This window comes from Mobula birostris, chromosome X (genome assembly GCF_030028105.1).
Source record: "Mobula birostris isolate sMobBir1 chromosome X, sMobBir1.hap1, whole genome shotgun sequence".
NCBI classification, from domain to species: Eukaryota; Metazoa; Chordata; class Chondrichthyes; order Myliobatiformes; family Myliobatidae; genus Mobula; species Mobula birostris.
In genome coordinates this window covers 55,632,838-55,651,363 of record NC_092402.1, presented here as the reverse complement: position 1 = coordinate 55,651,363, position 18,526 = coordinate 55,632,838, and positions in this window count along the sequence as shown.

Below are 18,526 nucleotides of genomic sequence, written 5' to 3'. Positions count from 1 at the left end.
ATTTGTCTATGGAGGTACATACAGTGAGAACAGGAGGGGTGAAAGAACACAGCCCTGAGGACAGCCTGTGCTTATTTGGGTTTTATTTGGGTTTTCTTTAGCGCTGGAAATGGTTACATCCTGACACGCGGGACAGAAGCAAGGTCGCATTGTGTATTTCACGGACCAGCAAAGACTGGCTGGCTTAGTGAACAGAGCGGTGGACACCCCTGCTGAAATCCGGAGGAAAACACACAGAGGGGGATCACAAAGCCGAGGAAAGAGGACCAGGTCGAGACAACAGAGACATTTGGAGAAGAGGAGTTTGGTGGGTAATAACGTTCCGACTGACCGGAAGTGCACTGAGAGCAGTAAGCGTAAAGGAGTTCGGTGCTTACTATTCTGACTAACAACGGATGGTGCAATCCGGGGTATATTACGATCGAGGAACGTGTTTGTAGACTGGATATTGAACTTTTTACTGTCGGACTTCGGTCACATTCCACCGTGATACAACACTTGGCGGCACGGGAGGTCGTTCCTGCCTGTGGCCATCGAACGTGCAGCTCCTCCTGTGGAGGGTCAGACACTCTGAGCCAATAGACTGGTCCTGGACTTATTTTCCATCTGGCATAGTTTGCATTTTGTTGTTTGATTGTTTGTGGTTTTTGTATTGCTATATTTACGCTCTATTCTTGGTTGGTGCGGCTGTAACGAAACCCAATTTCCCTCGGGATTAATAAAGTACATCTATCTATCTATCTATTTATCTATAGACATTGGATCAGAAAAGTAGGAGCTTCCTTCCTGTCAGGACGTTCGTAACCCACTGACAGACACTATAGGGTACATCAGCTAGTTGGGTTAGCTTGTTGTGCAGCAACTCTGGGTTACCAAGAAGAGCCTCACAGAGGTGTTGGGGGAGTCCAGATGTTGAAGAGGGTAATGAAGGCATCAGCTAACTGCATCCTCAACTGAGCAATCTGCTCTATAAGCAACCTGTAGTGGGTCAAGAAGAGGAGAGGTAATGGACTTAAGGTAGGCCAACATCAGACATTTAAAGGTTTTCATAACTTACTGAAGTCCAGTGATCTTGTCTTTCTTGGGAACTGGAACAATTGTAGCAACTTTAAAGCAGTCTGGAACCCTGCTGTGAGGTGACTTATATAACTGTATAACAATTGCAGCATGGAAATGTTAAATATCTCAGTGAAGACAGGTGCTAGCTGATCTGCACAGTGCCTTAGAGTACCGGGTGAGGCAGCTTCAGGGCCTACAGCTTTCTTAATGTTCTCTTTTCCAAATAGTTTGCAAACGTCTTCTGGCTTCACAGAAAGTACAGGGTGGGATGGAGGGAGGCTGAAAAAGGTGGATAGGACTGGGGTGAAGGGAGGATGGTGACACTGGAGTGGTTGTGAAAGGGAAGGGGGGTCTGATTACAAAGAAGACAGCGGACAGGAGGCTGGGTAGGGGTTCAGCATATCAGGATCAAAGGGAGAAGAGATAGACATTGATTGTCCTCATCAAACCAGCAATAAAACTGATTGAGCTGATTAGCCAAGGTAGGAGAGAGGGAGACCTGAGAGCACTTCTGTTTGAAGTTGGTAACACTTTGCAGGGAACTCTAGACTGCCTGGCTATCGTGGTTGAAGTTCCTGTACTTAGTGCCCTGATTTATGAAGACCAATGAGTCAAAAGCTCTCTTAATGACCCAATTTACACGCTATGCCAATCAAGGCAGCAAGCACCTTCTCTTCTGTATTTTTTCCATGGCCTCTTAGCTGATTTGCCTCCGTTCTATACACTCTGTGTCTGTCTTCTGAGTAAATACAGATGCAATAAAACCATTTAAGATCTCACCCACCTCTTTCCACTTCATCATACTGATCTTCAAGTGGACCAATTTTGTCCCTTGCTATCCTTTTACTCTTAATGTATCTATGAATACCAATGTATCAAGGACAATCAAAACAGGCAGGGATCAGAGAAGAAATGGCATGCTTAAATTTCACCCAAACTATGTCTGATCCTGCCCTCTCCCCATCCTTCACTGTTCTTGGTGAGTAGACCCCACAGAGACTTTGACTTCTCAGGGCATGCTGTGACGTTATGCCTTTATTCAAGTTCTGGCCACGAACACTTCTAGACGACAGTGACCATTAATGTCAGTACAGTTAGTTATCCTTCATGTAGCCATGACTACAGAAGCAAATGCAATCATGCAGAAATCTGCAGATGCTGGAAATTCAATCAACACACACAAAAAATGCTGGTGAACGCAGCAGGCCAGGCAGCATCTGTAGGAAGAGGTACAGTCGACGTTTTGGGCCGAGACCCTTCGGCAGGACTAACTGAAAGAAGAGCTAGTAAGAGATTTGAAAGTGGGAAGGGGAGGGGGAGATCAGAAATGATAGGAGAAGACAGGAGGGGGAGGGATGGAGCCAAGAGCTGGACAGGTGATTGGCAAAAGGGATACCAGACTGGAGAAGGAAGAGGATCATGGGACAGGAAGCCTAAGGAGAAAGAAAGGAGGAGGGGAGCCCAGAGGATGGAGAAAAGGCAAGAAGTTATAGGAGTTATAGCAAATACAATGTGCCTTTGCAGCAGACAATGGCCTGAAGACCTGGAAGGCATTCCGGCATAATCTAGCCCTTCCTAAAATCCTGAAAGCCTCTAACAGGCCCCCACTGCTTAGATTTAAACCCACACAGAGGCCAGCCGAACATCTGAGTTACTCCAAAGTCACAAACACAACACAGTCAATGTCGCTCCCGTAGATGGGGCATGGCTAGCAGGGCACCGTGGTGGCACATTTTTCAGCTGGTAACCAACTGGCCATAATTCTGCTGTTAATATTTGTACTGTACCCTAAATCCTTCTGCTGTTTGTTTCGTTGCCATGTTGAAGCTCCTTCAGCCCTGCCATCCTCCCGATCACAGAGCTTCCCTGGGAAGTCAAACTGGGTTAGGACTTCCTCGGTGAATGGTAGGGCCCTGGGGAGTGTTGTTGAACAGGGGGACCTAGAGTACAGGTACATGGTTCCCTGAAAGTGCCATCACAGGTAGATAGGGTGGTGAAGAAGGCATTTGACACTCTAGCCTTCAATAGTCAGTACAGAAGTTTGGAGATTATGTTGAAGCTGTATAAGACTTTGATGAGGCTGCATTTGGAATATTGTATTCAGTTTTATTTACCCTGTTAATGGAAAGACATAATTAAGCTGGAAAGAGTGCAGAATATATTTATGAGACTGTTGCTAGGACTCGAGGCCTAAGTTATAGGAGAAGTTGGGGAGACTAGGACAATATTCCTTGTAGCTTGCTGGAACTGGGGATGCCATGACACGGGCTGCAGAAAAATTTCTAGAAAATATAGAATTAGCTATATTACAATTACTGACAATTCATTGAACAATTACAGACAAACAGGTGATATAAAAATCAAGCATAAAGCATAATACATGACAAGAAAAATAACAATTTTAGACCCTAATCCAACAGAGCTAAGGAGGCTGAGGAAGTAGGTTATAGAGGTACATAAAATCATGATGGGCATATAGTAGGTCAGGTGAATGCACACAGTCTTTCTCTCAGGGGAAGGGAATAGACTAGAAGTATCGTTTGAGGTGAGAGGTGTTGGATCTGGTGATATTGATCCAGTGGTTCTTCAGAAGGTAAGAATGAGCCATAAAGTGTGGTTATAAGAATAAAAAACAAAGAAGAAAAAAGTCATTGTCGTCTCATAGTCGGACCAGAGATAACAACATTCCAGTGATAGCAATTAACCTATAAAATTGCCAGATTCAAGTGGTGTGACACCTGCTGCACAAAATCTGAGAGAAACTTCTACGAAAGTACAGAATCAGCTATATTTACTAGAAAATGATCTGAACAAGTACATGCATATAGGCGATTATATATACAAATTACAAGCGAGCATAGGAATGTTAAACTACAAGAATGATACTAGAAAAATAATTCTACACCCTAATTCAACAGAGGGGCAAAATTTATAAGACAACAGTGGTGCAACTTCTTCACGCAGAATGTGCATATTGTGGTCCGTATATGGAACGAGCTGCCAGAGGAAGTGATTGAGGCTGGTACAGTCAACACACATCAAAGTTGCTGGTGAACGCAGCAGGCCAGGCAGCATCTCTAGGAAGAGGTACAGTCGACGTTTCAGGCCGAGACCCTTCGTCAGGACTAACTGAAGGAAGAGTGAGTAAGAGATTTGAAAGTGGGAGGGGGAGGGGGAGATCCAAAATGATAGGAGAAGACAGGAGGGGGAGGGATGGAGCCAAGAGCTGGGCAGGTGATAGGCAAAGGGGATATGAGAGGATCATGGGACAGGAGGCCCAGGGAGAAAGACAAGGGCGAGGGGGGAACCCAGAAGATGGGCAAGGGGTATAGTCAGAGGGACAGACGGAGAAAAAAGAGAGAGAAAGAATGTGTGTATATAAGTAAATAACGGATGGGGTACGAGGGGGAGGTGGGGCATTAGCGGAAGTTAGAGAAGTCGATGTTCATGCCATCAGGTTGGAGGCTGCCCAGACGGAATATAAGGTGTTGTTCCTCCAACCTGAGTGTGGCTTCACCTTTACAGTAGAGGAGGCTGTGGATAGACATATCAGAATGGGAATGGGATGTGGAATTAAAATGTGTGGCCACTGGGAGATCCTGCTTTCTCTGGCGGACAGAGCGTAGGTGTTCAGCGAAACAATCTTCCTGTCTGCGTCGGGTCTCGCCAATATATAGAAGGCTGCATCGGGAGCACCGGACACAGTATATCACCCCAGCCGACTCACAGGTGAAGTGTCGCCTCACCTGGAAGGACTGTCTGGGGCCCTGAATGGTGGTGAGGGAGAAAGTGTAAGGGCATGTGTAGCACTTGTTCCGCTTACAAGGATAAGTGCCAGGAGGGAGATCAGTGGGGAGGGATGGAGGGGACGAATGGACAAGGGAGTCGCGTAGGGAGCGATCCCTGCGGAAAGCAGAGGGGTGGGGGAGGGAAAGATGTGCATGCATTGACTTCTCTAACTTCCACTAATGCCCCATCTCCCCCTCGTACCCCATCCGTTATTTATTTTTATACACATTCTTTCTCTCACTCTCCTTTTTCTCCTTCTGTCCCTCTGACTATACCCCTTGCCCATCCTCTGGGTTCCCCCCCCCCACTGTCTTTCTCCCTGGGCCTCCTGTCCCATGATCCTCTCGTATCCCTTTTGCCACTCACCTGCCCAGCTCTTGGCTCCATCCCTCCCCCTCCTGTCTTCTCCTATCATTTTGGATCTCCCCCTCCCCCTCCCACTTCCAAATCTCTTACTCACTCTTCCTTCAGTTAGTCCTGACGAAGGGTCTCGGCCTGAAACATCGACTGAACCTCTTCCTAGAGATGCTGCCTGGCCTGCTGTGTTCACCAGCAACTTTGATGGGTGTTACCAAAATTTCCAGCATCTGCAGAATTCCTGCTGTGAGGCTGGTACAGTAGCAAGGTTTTAAAAAACCTGGTGGCCACATCTGCAGCAGGTGCTAGCTGCTCGCAGAACTCGGGCTCTAAGCAGATGACCTGGAATCTGAGCTTCAAACCTGGAATGTATCAGGGAGGGGGTAAGTTACCTGGACGCTGAGTTTCAGGGGACAGGTCAACTACTTTGAATTCAGTCTGTTGCCCAGGGACAAGAGGGTGTGACTGTGAGTGAGGCAGGTAGGGCAATCCAGGATGTAGTGCTGGAGGTGTCTCAGCCCTTGAGCTTGCTCAACAGGTCTGAGATTCCGGCTCCCAATGAGGACGAGAGTGGGGGCTGTAGGAGGGATGAGCAACTGAAACATGGCACCTTGGTGCAGAAATGTAGTTATAATTGGGGATAGTATGGACAGGGGAGTAGACACAATTCACTGTTGCAAGGGTTGTGAGTCCCAAAGGATTTGTTGTCTGCCTTGGAGCCCAGGTTAGGAACATCTGATCTGACCTGCAAAGGTATTTGGAGTTGAAGGGAAAGATCCAGTTGTCATGCATACCAACAGCATAAGAAGATCAAGGAAAGGGGTTCTGCTGAGGAAAGTTGAGCAGCTAAGGACTAAGTTAAAATGTGGAACCAAAAAGGTAATAATCTCAGTTTTTCCTGAGCCATGAGCAAATTTGGCACAGGTAAATAAGATCAGTTAGCTAAATGTGTAAGTACCAAAAGTCTTGTCAGGTCTACAGTATAAAGAGTAAAAGAGAGGCAAAAGTAGATATCGGACTGCTGGAAAATGAAACCGGAGAGGTAGTAATGGGGGACAATGAAATAGTGGACGAACTCAATAAATATTTTTTGTCAGTCTTCACTGTGGAATACGCAAGCTGTATACCAGAAATATGAGAGTGTCCAGGGGCAGAAGTGAGTGTAGTTACTATTACTAAGGAGAAGGTGCTTGAGAAGCTGAAAGGTCTGAAGGTAGATCAGTCACCTGGAACAGATGGATTACACTCCAGGGTTCTTGAAGCAGTAGCTAAAGAGATTGTGTGGGCATTTGTAGTGATCTTTCAAGAATCTGTAGGTTCTGGAACAATTCCCGAGGACTGGAAAGTTGCAATCTCACTCTCCTCTTTAAGAAGGGAGGGAGGCAAAAGACAGGAAATTAGCCTGATTTCAGTAGTTGCCATGATGTTAGAGTCCATGTTAAGGATGAGGTTTTGGGGTACTTGGAGGCACATGATTAAATAGGGCAATGTCATCATAGCCTCCTTAAGGGAAAATCTTGCCTGACAAATCTGTTGGAATTCATTGTGAAAATAACAGGCAGGATAGACAAAGGAGAGTTCGTGGATGTTGCTTACTTAGATTCTCAGAAGGCCTTTGACAAGGTGCTGCACGTGGCTGCTGAACAAATTAAAAGCCCATGGTATTACAGGAAAGATATTAGCATGGGCAGTATATTGGCTAACTGGAAGGAGGCAAAAAGTGGGATAAAACTGTCCTTTTCTGGTTGGCTGTCGTTGACTAGTGTTGCTCCACAGGTGTCAGTGTTGGGATTGAAACTTTCATGTTATATGTTAATGATCTGGATGATAGTATTGATGGCTTTGTGGTCAAGTTTGCAGATGATAAAGTGATAGATGGAGGGGCAGGTAGTGTTGAGAAAGCAGGGAGTCTGCAGAAGGTCTTGGAGAGATAAGGAAATCAGGCAAAGAAGTGGCAGATGGAACACAGTGTAGGGAAGTGTATGGTCATACACTTTGGTAGAAGGAATAAAGGCATAGACTATTGTCTAAATGGGGAGCAAATTCAAAACTCAGAGGCGCAAAGGGACTTGGGAGACCTCATGCAGGATTCCCTAAAGGTTAATTGCAGGTTGAGTCGGTAGTAATGTTCGCATTTATTTCGAGAGGAGTAGAACATAAGTACAAGGATGTAATGCTGAGCCTTTATAAGGCATTGGTCAGACTGCATTTGTGAGCAGCTTTGGGCCCGATATCTAAGATAAGATGGACTGACATTGGAGAGGGTTCAGAGGCTCATGAGAACCATCTTGGGCATGAAAGAGTTAATGTACAAGGAGCATTTGATGTCTTTGAGCCTGTACTCACTGGAGTTTCGAAGGATGAGTAGGGATCTAATTGAAACCTGCCAAATATTGAAAGGCCTGGACAGAGTGGGCATGGAGAGGATGTCTCAAACCAGAGGGCGCAGCCACGGAATAGAAGGACATCCTTTTAGTACAGAGATGAGGAGGAATTTCTTTAGCCAGAGGGTGGTGAATCTGTTGGATTCATTGCTACAGACGGCTACGGAGGCTAAGTCATCGGGTATATTTAAAGCAGCAGTTAATAGGTTCCAGGTTAATAAGGGTTTCAAAGATTACGGGGAGGAGACAGGAGAATAGGGTTGAGAGGGACAATAAATCAGCCATGATGGAATGGCAAAGCAGACTCGATGAGTCGAATGGCCTAATACTACTCCTACTGTATGTTTTATGGTCTTATAGTTTTTATCTAGGCCTTTCAATGGTCAGTAGGTTTCAATGAGATCCCCCCTCATCTTTCTAAACTCCAGCAAGCACAGGCCCAGAGCCATCAACTGCTCGTCATAACTTAACCCTTTGATTCCTGGGATCATTCTCATAAACTTCCTCTGAACCCTCTCCAATGCCAGCACGTCCTTCCTTAGATATAGGGCCTTAAACTGCTCACAATACTCCAAATGTGGTCTGACCAACACCTTATTAAGTCTCAGCATTACATTCTTGCTCTTATATGTTTCTATTCCAATGTTAGTACCTCTGTTTCCCTCTCCGTAGATGCTGTCTGACTTGATCAGTAGTTGCAACTTCTTCTGCTTTTATTTGAGCTATTCCATCAATCGAAAAAGAGCAGCCAGTCATGAGCCTTAGCAATTTGTGGATTCTCGCTGTGGACAAAATGGCTGCTAGTTTGATATGGTGGCAACAATCAACTATTCTTTGAGAGAAAAGCTTTAGGATGTTTTTGAGCGATATTAAAATACAATCACAAGATTTACTTTCATGCTATCACGTTTTTGTCGGCATATGCATAAGAAAATGATCCAATATTTTTTTCCATAAAAAGGGTGCCCCTTTAGTTGTTCATTTCCCGATTGCAAGTAGGACAGACAGTACTCGTTGCAGAGATTTGGCTCTATTGTTTCATTCTGGGAGCTCTTCAGGGAATAGCGAGGCCCCTGCAAAAATAAAATCTCAAGCAATTCACTTTCCAAGCAATGAGCATTCCAGCCACTTCCTGTTTTCTTTCCTGTGAGATCTTGTGAAGTTTCTTGAAAGGCGTTCCCACCTGATGGGAGTTCCTGAACTGGTGCCAATGTTCAGGCAATGGAAGTTACCCACAGGGCTGCCTTATCACTTTGGGGATGTGAGCTTTGGCAAGAGCAGCCAAATGACCACCAATTTAATGAAAGCCTTTGGAACTGCTGACCAGACAGACAGACACATATAAATATGACTTAATGGCAATATTAAATCCAAGTTGGGAAAGCCTCCACTCAATGACAGGGGATGTCCTTCCCATATGGAGGCTGTCAGAGCACAAAAGCATCCAGAATGCACAATTGACCCTAGGGTGATTTTTTCCAACTATCCTCATCACGGGACAGCCCACACACCAACTTCAGCCCTTTAGAACAGGCGATCACCTCTAGTAACAATTTATTTTGTTAAGTACCTTTGGGACACCACAGAAAACTTTAATCAAAGCCAATCTAATTGCTCCATATGCAGGAAGTAACGTTGCCAGGTCACTGACAAGATGAATGAAGCACAAGCTTTATTCCCTTCATACTGTCCTGTTAGATACTTCAGAGAGGGATAGAATAGGTCAGACACAGAGCAAATTTCCCTCCACGCCATCCCATCACACACTCCCGGTGTCAGACACAGACTGAAGCTCCCTAAACACCATCCCATCACACACTCCCAGGGTCAGACACAGAGTGAAGATCCCACCACACTGTCCCATCACACACTCCCAGGGTCAGACCCAGAGTGAATCTCCCTCCACACCGTCCCATCACACGCTCCCAGGGTCAGACACAGAGTGAATCTCCCTCCTCACTGTCCCATCACACACTCCCAGGGTCAGACACAGAGTGAATCTCCCTCCACACCGTCCCAACACACACTCCCGGGGTCAGACACAGAGTGAATCTCCCTCCACACTGTCCCATCACACACTCCCAGGGTCAGACACAGAGTGAATCTTCCTCCACACTGTCCCATCACACACTCCCGGGGTCAGACACAGAGTGAATCTCCCTCCACACTGTCCCATCACACACTTCCAGGGTCAGACACACAGTGAATCTCCCTCCACACTGTCCCATCACACACTCCCAGGGTCAGACACAGAGAGGACCTGTGCTGACTGAGCTGGGAGAAATCGAGGCAAAACTACTGGATAAAGTTCGTGGAATACTTTGGAGGTGGCTCTAAAATTCTCTTGGACAACTGAGTGAGTGACGGTGTTGGTGTGGAAACTCGATGTGGAGTTTTACTGCCGGTTTGGGCTGGGTTTGTTGGCGGCTGCTAACTGCGTAGCTCCCAGCTGCGGCCGCTCCCAACTCGCCAGGAAGCCGGTTCGCTCCAAAACCGGAGGCAAACGCCGTCATTCCCCCCCATTGACAGCGGGGCAACGTTCCTCCTCCATTGTTTTCCTGATTTTCATCCGGTGTTGGTGCCGGAGCATCTGGAAGGACGTTTCGGCCTCTCCCGGCCTGGGTCTCTGCAAGTCCGACGGAGCCTTTCCTGGCGTCGAGCCAGCGAGAACTGTCGATTGCAAACTTTCCCGGCCAGTTATTCGACTCGTTCCAGGACTTCTAACCGGCACCGCTGTAGGATTCTCGGACTGGAAAGAGCGCCAGCATGCCGGACCGGTCTCCAGGGAGTCGCGGGCCTTCGGGGAGTTACGCAAGGGCGGCTGCCTCCCCGGCCTCGGACAACGCCCTGTTTCGGTCGGTGAAGGTGGAACGTGGGGTGCAATGTATTTTGCGCCCTGGAATGACACTAGAAAAGTGTACGGAGGCAATGGAGGACCTTGTTGGGAAAGGTGGTATTCTGGCCACCGAGAAGGAGTTCGGAAAGGTGGTGTTTTATCTGGCGAATGAAGAGCTAGTGCACCGGGCCCTAAGCAGGGGAGTCACGGTAGACAACATCTTTTTACCTATGGAGCTGGTGACGGCCCCCACGCAACGTATCGTGCTTGGGCATGTTAAGCCTTTCATTCCAAGTGAGGACTTGCTACCCCCACTGGCCCGTTTAGGGCAAGTAAGGTCGGAGATCACTGCCATCCGACACAAATTTAAGAGACGCACCCTCCGCACCGTAATCTCTTTCCGGCGTCAGGTATTCATGCAGCTGGAAAGGGAGGACGATGTTGAGGGCCGGTTTACTGTCCGGCACGAGGGAGTGGATTATCAGGTGTACTGGAGCTCCGAGCGCCCGCGGTGCCATGCGTGCAGGGGGGTGGGGCACTTTCGGAGGGACTGTCCTGCCGCCCGGAACCCGAGGGAGCCCATTTCGGGCACCAGTGCCCCAGCTACCTCTGCCCCTGATCCTACTCCTGCACGTGCGTCTGCGCCTGCATCTGACCCTGCCCCCGCCCGTGATCCTGCCCCAGCCCCTCACCCTGCCCCTGCCCCTACCCCTACCCCTACTCCTACGGTTGGGTCGGTCCCTGCTCCTCTCCCTGTGGTTCAGGTGGGGGACGGGGTGGAGTCTGTGCGGAGTAAGAAGGCAAAGGGGAAATCCAAACACAGTAAGAAGCGGGCCTTTGAGGCTGCAGAGCTCACGCCCATTTCGCCTGAAGTGGAGCGTGGGGCTCGGGGAGGTGCGCAAGCAGACGGGGCGATGGAAACAGAGAGCGCCGCCCCATCGGTGAAGCCTGCACCTGTGTGCTCCTCCGGTGTGAAGAGGAGAAGAGAACGTTCCCGCAAGAGGGCAGGGGATGTAGATGCGGAGGAGTCCCAGGAAGGGGTGGGAATCCGGGTAGGGGTTGGTTCTAAACCTGAGTCCCCAGATGTAGCCACCAGTCCTGGGGAAGATGGTGTGGTTGTGCAAAAAGCTTGTGATAGCCCTGTTTGCACAAATGAGGCAGCCCTGGAGGCCTCCACCCAGGACCTACAAGTCAGCGCCTCTCTGGAGGCCAGTGTACCGAATAATGTAAGAGGAGACGAGACAAAGCTCTCTCATTCTCAGCACCAGGCTGCTTGTGAATCCCTTGGACCAAAGGTGCCGGGTTCCCCTCTATGCCTGCCCCCTGGGGAGGGCGCTTTTCTGTGCACATCGACCCCAGCAATTAATGACTTGCAGGGAGTCCCTGGGGATTGTCCCTCCACTGTCGCAAATGTGGATGAGGCTGATGCGACGGTGGAGCGGGCAGGTAAGAGCGAGGTGCCCGCTGCGCGGTATGGGTCACAAGCGCAGCCATCTTTTGGAACATGCAGGGAGGCCGATGGGGATTCTGTCTGCAGTGACGGGTTGGAGGGGGACTCTTTCGATAGTGAAATAATGGACATCCTCACCCCTCCTGAGAAGTCCCCATTGATACCTGTAGAGGAAATTAAGCATTTTATTCTCACCTCTGAGGGTGCCAAGCACCGGCCTCAACTAGCCTCGCTACGCTGGCCCAGCATGCCGAGGCTGGTGAGGTCCCTGCGAGTCATCCTCGGACGAAAGGGAAAGGGAAAGAGGAATGTGGTGTCAGGGAACGACAGACGGCAACTAAAATCTTTCCTAGATGACCTAGTAAGGGTCATTAGAGGGAGAAGCAGCCTCGCTCCTACGGGGGATGGTGGGTCACAGGGTGTCGCTGGTACAGCTCGAGCCCGGAAGGCAAAAAGTAACCTTGCTTTCTTTCGGGACAGTGTGGTGGAGGGCGCCTCCGCTCTCACCGAAATGGGCACAGCTGCTGAGACCTAGTGTGCTCCCGCCATGAAGCTTACCATAGCTAGTCTCAATGTAAACGGCAGCAGGGGTCCTCTTCGCAGGCATAACAATCTCTCAGCCCTCAGGGATGGGCGGTATACGGTGAGTTTCCTGCAGGAAACCCATACTATCCCTGGGGACGAGTCTGCTTGGCTCCTGGAGTGGCGGGGCGGGGTCTACATGAGCCACCTCAGCTCCATTTCTAGCGGGGTGGCGATCCTGTTGGCCCCGACCTTCCAGCCAGTAATTGAAAGAGTCCAGGACGTTGTGCCCGGCCGTCTGCTCCACCTGGTTGTGCGCCTGGATGGCGTACCATTGCATTTTATCAATGTGTATGCTCCCAGGCGCGGTGTGATGCAGACGCGCCTATTCTGCCAGCTGTCCACCCTGCTGAGCTCCATCGATCCTGGGGATTGCGTCATCCTCGGGGGAGATTTCAATTGTACCCTCGAGGCGGAGGACCATTCGGGCCTCCAACGCGACCCAGCATCGGCAAAAAAGTTAAAGGAGCTAGTCGGCTCCTTTGACTTGGTGGACAGCTGGCGGAATCTTCACCCCAACTCTAGCGCCTTCTCGAGAAGGTCTAGAGAAGGAGGTTCCAGGATAGACCACATTTACATCTCTCGGGCCTACGTCTCCCGCGTGTCGGCGTCCTCCATGCGGCCAGTGTCGTGCTCGGATCATCACCTTGTGTGGATGGAATTTATTCCACTACACCCTCGGGTGGGATCCGGGTATTGGCATTTTAACAACCGGCTGCTGGAGGACAGCCGATTCCGGGATTCGTTCCGAGCTTTCTGGGTCTCCTGGAAGGAGAGGCAGAGAGAGTTCTGCTCCCTACGGCTATGGTGGGATGTGGGCAAAGCCCACATCCGGTTTTTATGTCGGGAGTACACTAGGGGGTCGACAAAGAGGCGGAGCTCTGAGGTTGAGCGGCTTGAGAGAGCGTTGCTTGACCTGGAGTCCCGCCTCGGTCCGACCGCTGGAGACCAACAGCTGTGGCAGGAATACCAGGAGAAGAAGGACGCACTAAGGAACCTGCAGCTCCAGCAGTCCCGAGGTGCGTACGTGAGGTCACGGATCCAAATGCTGCAGGATTTGGACCGTGGCTCACCCTTCTTCTACTCGTTGGAAAGGTGGCGGGGAGTTCAAAAGCAGCTAGTGGAGCTGCTGGCTGCCGATGGCTCCTCCATCACGGACCCTGATGGAATTAACAACGAGGTCCGTTCATTCTATCGGTCCTTATTCTTGCCTGATCCGTCAAATGCGGAGGTGTGTAATGAGGTCTGGGAGGATTTGCCGAAGGTCAGCCCAGAGGACGCAGTGCGTCTGGATGCCCCCCTGACTCGGGAGGAGCTGTCCACTGCCCTTCGGCAACTCCGGAGGGGCAAATCCCCTGGTTTGGATGGACTGAGTGTTGAGTTTTATCAGGCTTTTTGGGATGTCCTGGGGGATGATTACAGCCTTGTCCTAGGGGAGAGCCTAGCCACCGGAGAAATGCCCCTCTCATGGCGGAGAGCTGTTGTGGTCCTACTGCCCAAGAAGGGAGACCTCCGCCTGCTAAAGAACTGGCGGCCGGTCTCCCTCTTGTGCGCGGACTACAAGATCTTCGCCCGGGCAATGGCCAACCGTCTGGGTTCGGTAATTGGACAGGTGGTCCATCCTGACCAATCTTATACAGTCCCGGGCCGCTCCATCCAGGACAATGTCCACCTAGTACGGGACCTGATCCACCTACTCCAGGAGACTGGGACCCCGGCAGCGTTTCTTTCTCTTGACCAGGAGAAGGCTTTTGACCGGGTGGACCACAGTTTCCTGGTGGGCACCCTGCAGGCTTTTGGGCTCGGACCACACTTTGTGGCCCGAGTTCGGCTCCTGTACTCTACTGCAGAGTGCCTAGTTAAGATTAATGGATCATTGACAGGACCTATCCACTTCCGAAGAGGAGTGCGTCAAGGGTGCCCCATGTCCGGTCAACTGTATGCGATCTGTGTCGAGCCATTCCTCAGCCTTCTTCGGCGAAGGCTGACAGGTCTGGTTCTGCGCGAACCGGACATGGGGGTCGTCCTCTCGGCCTACGCCGATGACGTACTCCTCATGATGACAGACCCCTGTGACCTGCGGAGGATGCGCGAGTGCCAAGATGTTTTCTCGGCGGCATCCTCCGCCAGGATCAACTGGGCGAAATGTTCCGGACTCTTAGTCGGCCAGTGGCAGGTGGACTCCCTGCCGGAGGAGATGAGAGCTTTTGAGTGGAGCACCAGACGTCTTCTCTATCTGGGAGTCTACCTGAGTCCTTCTGGGGAGACCTGGCTGGCGAACTGGCAGGACCTGGAGACAAAGGTCATGGCCCGGCTAGGGCGCTGGTCAGGCCTTCTCAGGGTGCTTTCCTATCGAGGCAGGGTGGTGGTCATAAACCAGCTGGTGGCCTCCATGTTGTGGTACCGGATGGTCACCTTGGCCCCCCCTGCCCCTTTTGTCGCAAGAATGCAGAGGAAGCTAGTGGACTTCTTCTGGGGAAACAGGAAGCACTGGGTCTCTGCAGCGGTTCTGAGTCTCCCAGAAGGAGAGGGCGGACAGTCGCTGGTGTGTGTACGCACACGACTGGCGGCTCTCCGCCTCAGGACGCTGCAGAGATTCCTGTACGCCGAGCACCCTCCCAGGTGGCACGTGTTGGCGACTTTCTTCCTCCGGAGGGGCTGCTGTCTTGCCAAAGATATGCAGCTACCACCGGCGGGTGTTAGCCGTGCTGCTTTGCAGAGGCTGCCCGGCTTCTATCAGGACCTACTGAGAGTCTGGAACATGGTTGCCTCAGGCCGGGAATCCCCTCCTCTGGCAGAGGGCGGGGTCCTGGCCGACCCTTGCCCTGTCTCAACGGATGTCAATGCGGCTCAGGTGTGTGGAACGACTCAGGCTGAGCTGCTCGTCGGGCCCAGGTCCCGCAGCCTTACCCGAGAGACAAATCCACACAACTTGAGCCGTCTTTCATCAACACCCACAATCCCATTCAGGGATGCAGGCAGGAGGTACCTTTATGGGCTGCTGCTCCACACCCTCCACTTCCTAGCATTTGTCCACCGTCCCGACATGCCATGGCAGTCGGTCTTTCCACCTGGAGGTGAGGGGGGTCCCCAGTGGAAGTCCCTCTACAAGGGAGTCCTTCCCATGCACCTTGGGGATCTCGGCTGGAGGGTGCTGCATAAAGCGGTGCCCTGCAATAAGTTCTTTAGTTTGTACACGGATCTCCCAGCCGCGTGTCACTTCTGCGGGCTGGAGGAGACCGTGTACCATATGTACGTGGAGTGTGTGAGGCTGCAGCCCCTTTTCGCGTATTTGCGTGGGCTGCTTCTCGCCTTCTGGTTGCATTTCAGTCCCACCCTCTTCATATATGGTCATCCAGTAAGGAGGGGGGCACAGAGGGATGAGGATGTCCTTGTCAACTTGCTCCTGGGGCTGGCGAAAATTGCCATCCGTGGCTCCTGGAAAAGGGTGGCAGGAGGTTCTCCCCGGGCGGACTGCCTGGCTATGTTTAGGGGGTATGTTTGAGCCCGGGTGAACATTGAAAAGGAATACGCGCAGTCCACGGCGACCGTCGAGATGTTCCGGGACCGTTGGGCTCCGCGGGGTGTAAATGCCATCATTGATGAGGATGGCAATATATTGGTTTAACATGTATTGTCTGTTTGTAGTGTAGTAAATGTGTTATTCACTGGGTTTGTAAATATTGTATAGCACCGACATTTGTAATAAAGAATTTTGAATAAAAAAAAGGGGTCAGACACAGAGTGAATCTCCCTCCACACCGTCCCATCACACACTTCCAGGGTCAGACACACAGTGAATCTCCCTCCACACTGTCCCATCACACACTCCCGGGGTCAGACACAGAGTGAAGCTCCTTCCATACCATCCCATCACACACTCCCAGGGTCAAAATCAGAATAAAGTTTATTATCTTTGACATGTGCTTCAAAATGTGTTGCTTTATGACAACAGTGCAGTGAAAGACATAAAAATCACTACAACTTACAATAAGACCTAAAACAAATAAGAAGTGCAAAAGAGGGGAAAAAGGTATCAGGCACAGAGTGAAGCTCACTCTACACTGCCACAGCGAGCCTGGCAAAGATTAATAGGTTCTTAAAGGTGTGACCTTCTCCTTGGGATGTCCCATGTCCATCCATCTGTGTGGGACACTTGCTGTGTGTTCAGAGGTGGTAGTTGGTGGTTCTGTCTCTGTACGGACTGGGTGTAGAGGGGGTCCTCTTGGTTTACACTGACAATCTGCTCCTCATAGATCCCTCTGACCTGCAGAGCATGTGCAAGTGACAGTGAGTTTTCTCAGCTGCGTCTTTCACCAGGATCAACTGGCAGAAATATTCCAGAGTCTTGGTGGGTCAGTGTTGGGTGGACTCCCTGCTGGAGGAGACGAGACCGTCTGTGTGGAGTATCACACGCATCCTCTGTCTGGGAGCCCACCTGATTCCCCACTGAGGAAAGCTGGCTGATAAGCTGGAGAAGAAAGTCACTGCCTCAGCACAGCTCCCAGTGCTTTCCTACCACGACCAAGTGCTGGTCATAAACCTGATTTAGTACCAGGTACTCACTTCGGTCCCACACTCTATATAGGACCCTGCTCAGACCCCACTTGGAGTACTGTGCTCAGTTCTGGTCACCTCACTACAGGAAGGACGTGGAAACCATAGAAAGGGTGCAAAGAAGATTTACAAGGATGTTGCCTGAATTGGGGAGCATGCCTTATGAGAATAGGTTGAGTGAACTCGGCCTTTTCTCCTTGGAGCGGCGGAGGATGAGAGGTGACCTGATAGAGGTGTACAAGATAATGGGAGGCATTGATCCTGTGGATAGTCTGAGGCTTTTTCCCAGGGTTGAAATGGCTATCACAAGATGGCATAGTTTTAAGTAGGTACAGAGGAGATGTCAGGGGTAAGTTTTTTACAAAGAGAGTGATGAGTGTGTGGAATGGGCTGCCGGCAGCGGTGGTGGAGGCAGATACAATAGGGTCTTTTAAGAGACTCCTGGATGGCTACATGGAGCTTAGAAAAATAAAGGGCTATGGGTAACCCTAGGTAATTTCTAAAGTAAGGACATGTTCAGCACAGCTTTGTGGACCGAAGGGCCTGTATTGTGATTGTGCTGTAGGTTTTCTATGTTTCTCTCTCTCTATGCTTCTACTTTTGTCACCAAGGTTCAGAAGTTGGTGGATTTCCTCTGGGGCTACAAGAAACACCGGGTCTCTACTACGGTCCTGAGCCTCCTGATGGTGGGGGGGGGGGGGGGTGCGGTCTGTCACTGGTGTGCCCTACGTCAGGACCCTGCAGTGATCCCTGTACACCGAGTTTCTCAGTGTAAACAGACAGTCACTGGTGTGTGCCCGTAGACAGGTGGTGATTCTCTACGTCAGGACCCCGCGGTGATCCCTGCACACCGAGTTTCTCAGTGTAAACAGACAGTCACTGGTGTGTGCCCGTAGACAGGTGGTGATTCTCTACGTCAGGACCCTGCGGTGATCCCTGTACACCGAGTTTCTCAGTGTAAACAGTCAGTCACTGGTGTGTGCCCGTAGACAGGTGCTGATTCTGTACGTCAGGACCCTGCGGTGATCCCTGTACACCGAGTTTCTCGGTGTAAATAGTCAGTCACTGGTGTGTGCCCGTAGACAGGTGCTGATTCTCTACGTCAGGACCCCGCGGTGATCCCTGTACACCGAGTTTCTCAGTGTAAACAGACAGTCACTGGTGTGTGCCCGTAGACAGGTGGTGATTCTCTACGTCAGGACCCTGCGGTGATCCCTGTACACTGAGTTTCTCAGTGTAAACAGTCAGTCACTGGTGTGTGCCCGTAGACAGGTGGTGATTCTCTACGTCAGGACCCTGCGGTGATCCCTGTACACCGAGTTTCTCGGTGTAAATAGTCAGTCACTGGTGTGTGCCCGGAGACAGGTGCTGATTCTCTACGTCAGGACCCCGCGGTGATCCCTGTACACCGAGTTTCTCGGTGTAAACAGACAGTCACTGGTGTGTGCCCGTAGACAGGTGCTGATTCTCTACGTCAGGACCCTGAGGTGATCCCGGTACACCGAGTTTCTC